At 37.4% G+C, this 3,698-nt stretch overlaps 2 non-coding genes and 1 pseudogene across 2 annotated transcripts; all 3 read right to left on the minus strand.

Annotated features, from left to right (window-relative positions):
• Nucleotides 1–1,302, minus strand: part of LOC138890398 (uncharacterized) — a 2,411-nt pseudogene extending 1,109 nt beyond the window's left edge.
• Nucleotides 114–187, minus strand: TRNAD-GUC (transfer RNA aspartic acid (anticodon GUC)). The gene has a single exon. It is a non-coding gene; the product is annotated as a tRNA-Asp (tRNA).
• On the minus strand, nucleotides 296–379 carry TRNAY-GUA (transfer RNA tyrosine (anticodon GUA)). The gene has a single exon. It is a non-coding gene; the product is annotated as a tRNA-Tyr (tRNA).
• Nucleotides 1,303–3,698: the final 2,396 nt, after the last annotated feature.

A 3,698-nucleotide genomic window follows, 5' to 3' on the forward strand; every position in this document is an offset into this window, starting at 1 on the left:
CAAAAGGAAAGAAAAAAGAAATAAGGATTTCCCCTTTGCTTTGACAATGAAATTCTGCCCCCGGTCCCCTTCATAAAAAGGGAGAGATTTATTGATATATTTATTGGATCCATCGGGACTGACGGGGCTCGAACCCGCAGCTTCCGCCTTGACAGGGCGGTGCTCTGACCAATTGAACTACAATCCCAGGGAAATACGGGATCTAGCAGAAAATTTGATTCTTTTTTATCTCCGGATCGGGTATTTCTGAAGTACAAAGGGGGTTATATCATCTCATGGCGGATTGGCGAATTTTTGGGCCGAGCTGGATTTGAACCAGCGTAGACATATTGCCAACGAATTTACAGTCCGTCCCCATTAACCGCTCGGGCATCGACCCAGGAAGAATCAATTTTAGACTTATTGGTAATCCATGATCAACTTCCTTTCGTAGTACCCTACCCCCAGGGGAATTCGAATCCCCGCTGCCTCCTTGAAAGAGATATGTCCTAAACCACTAGACGATGGGGGCCTACTTGACCAACCGCCATCATACTATGATCAGTTTTTTGAAATTGTCAATATAATAGAATGATTCTATCCGAGGGATCTTTCCCCCTTTCGGAATTGCATAGAATCTTTTATTAGTCATTGATGAATTATTCATTAGAATCGCCATTAGAAATCTAGTAGTAGTATTTTTTTTTATTTTGGAATTATTTCAATTGAATTTATTTTGAATTTTAGTTTAGATATTTAGTATTTCGAATTTTATTTAGAATTTTCTTTTTTTATTTATGTGAGCACCTAATTTTTTCCCTACATGAAAATAACTCCTAAAAATAAATCAAAAATAATTTTTAAAGGGATTTTAGAAGTTTTTCTTTATTTAGTTGTATTTCATGCATTTTTAATATTTTAAAATCATAGAAAAATGATAAAAAATGTCACATTTTAATTTCATGTCATTTTAGGTCCAATTTGCATTTAGGAATTTAATTTCATAATTTAATTGCATTCATTAAACAAAAATTACAAAACAATTGCTACAATAGTCATGTACACATTTTAGCTAGTTTTAAATTAATTAGTGTTAAATTAGTAAAAATAAGTAAGACTAACTTTACAAATTAATTTATGTTAGAGCCTAATTTAGGATTTTATTTAGCTTGTGTAATAAATTCAATTAGATTTCTGAAATCAAAAGAAAAACAAAGAAAAGAAGTAGATTTGGAATTTAATTTCGTCTGGGCCAGCTTAACTTGAAGCCCAAAATCCCAAATTACCTAAGCCCAAAATATTGAGCTCATACCCATTCCCCATTTGACCTAACTTAATTTACCTAAGACATAGAATCCACCGTTTGGACCAAAGAACCCCACCCCGAGCAACCCATCTTCTTCGTGAGAGAAGAAGCAGCCATTTCCATGGCTTCTTCTGAAGCAAAAACAACGACAACCTAGAGAAGCCAGTTGCAATGGAACTAACCTAAAAATTGACTTGTTTTAAAAGTAAATTCTGCATTTTGAGGCCTTAAAAACCTCTTTCGGTGTCAACTCAATTTGCGTGTGCAGTTCGGGCACGTAGCCGGAAAGACATTTTGTGAAAATCTGTGAAAAATGATGAATTTTGCATTTAAAATGAGTTTAAGTTGACTTTGGTTAACATTTTGGGTAAACGGACCCGGACTCGTGATTGGACAGTCCCAGAGGGTCGGTAGAAAAATATGGGACTTGGGCGTATGCCTGAAATCGAATTCCGAGGTCCCAAGCCTGAGAAATGAATTTTTTAAAGAAAATTATTTTTTGAAATTGTTTATGAGTTTTGGAAATGTAAAGTGTTTAAAATTTGATGGTATCAGGCCTGTATTTTGGTTTCGGTACCCGGTACAGGTCTTATATGTGATTTAAGATGAGTCTATGAAATTTGGTAAAGAACGGACTTGAAACGACGTGAATCGGATCGTTTTTGAGAAAAATGGAAAATTTGAAGTTCTTAAGAAATTTCATGATTTTGATGCTAAATTCATAGTTGTTGATGTTATTTTAGTGATTTGAATGCATGAGCGAGTCCGTATGATGTTTTTAGGTTGGCGTGCATATTTAGTTTGGAGCCCCGAGGGCTCGGGTGAGTTTTGGATAGGCCATGGGGCTAATTTTTGGACTTAAGGAATTGCAGGCTTCAGCCATTTCTGTGCAGGCCTGAAGGCTTCGCATTTGCGAAGCCTGGCTCGCAAATGCGAGGGCTTGGTCACAATTGTGAAAGCAGCGCATGCCAGCTTATCTTTGCAATTGCGAGGATTTTGATCGCAAATGCGATCCCCCAGCTTGAGGCCAGTCATCGCAAATGCGACATATGGATCACAATTCCCAGCTCGCAAATGCGAACCTAGCAGAGGTCGGGATTCGTTCGCAATTCCCACATCTGCAACCTTCAATTTTTATACTTAGCTAAAAATCAACCATTTTCACATTTTTTCAAAACATAAACTCCCTAGGGCGATTTTTCAAGAACAACTCTTCTACCAAATCGATTGTAAGTCAATTTCAACTCGTTTCCTTCAATCATTAACATCTTTTAACATGATTTCAACTCAAAATCAATGATTTTTATGGGGAAATTGGGTGTTTTGGGTAGAACCTAGGTTTTTCAAAAATTGGGGATTTGGACCTCGATTTGAGGTCCGATTTCAAAATAAATTATGTATTTGGGTTCGTGGGGAATGGGTAATCAGGTTTTGGCTCGAACCTCGGGTTTTGACCATGTGGCCCCGGGGCAATTTTTGACTTTTTGGGTAAAGCTTTGGAAAACTCATTTTCATGCATTAGAATTGATTCATTTAGCATTTATTGATGTTAACTTGTGGCTAGATACGACCGAATTGGTGGTGAAATCAAGAAGTAAAGCGATAGTAGAGGCTTGAATTGTGTTCGTGGCATCGAGGTAAGTGTTTGGTATAACCTTATCTTGAGGGATTAGGAGTCGAGTCCTATTTGCTATGTAGTATTTGTTGAGTACGACGTATAAGCATGGTGACGAGTATCTATACATTGGTGTCAAACATGCCCGTGAGTTTTATATTGTGATTACTATGACTTCGTGGTATTATTCATACTTTGATGATGATTTCTATTGTTGGACGAAGTTTGTGGAAGTAATTGTGACATTTGAATATTGAGGAGCGTTGACTCAAGTTGTATAATGAAATATGAAAGTATAAGTGGTAATTGATCCTTTTTGAGCATTGGCTCAAGTTTTGGAGTGAGTTGAGAAGTAAACGTGGAAAAGAGAATAGAATTATTATGTTATCTCCCTAGCCGGGATGTTGATGCTTCTTTGATGTTATTCCCTTGCCGGAACTTGATTGTTGAACTATTGTTCCCTTGCCGGGATTCTTATTGTAATTTCATTTATTCCCTCGCCCCCTTAATTGTGATTGTTGTTTGGGTGAGGAAGAGTGTTAAAACACGAAGGGTGATGCCGTGTATGATTTGTGAGGAAAGAGTGTAAAGCACGAATGGTGATGCCGTGCCGCACGATGTACCATTCCGTGCCGATTATATTGATTATATGGTGAGGAAAAGAGTAAAAATACGAAGGGTGATACCGTGTAGTTTATGTTGATCCTTATGGTGAGGACGAGAGTAAAAGCACGAAGGGTGATGCCTTGCACTTGTCCTTGATTTTCCTGATTGTTGCTGATGATTGAGTTATGTTGT

This window comes from Nicotiana sylvestris, chromosome 1 (assembly GCF_000393655.2).
Source record: "Nicotiana sylvestris chromosome 1, ASM39365v2, whole genome shotgun sequence".
NCBI classification, from domain to species: Eukaryota; Viridiplantae; Streptophyta; class Magnoliopsida; order Solanales; family Solanaceae; genus Nicotiana; species Nicotiana sylvestris.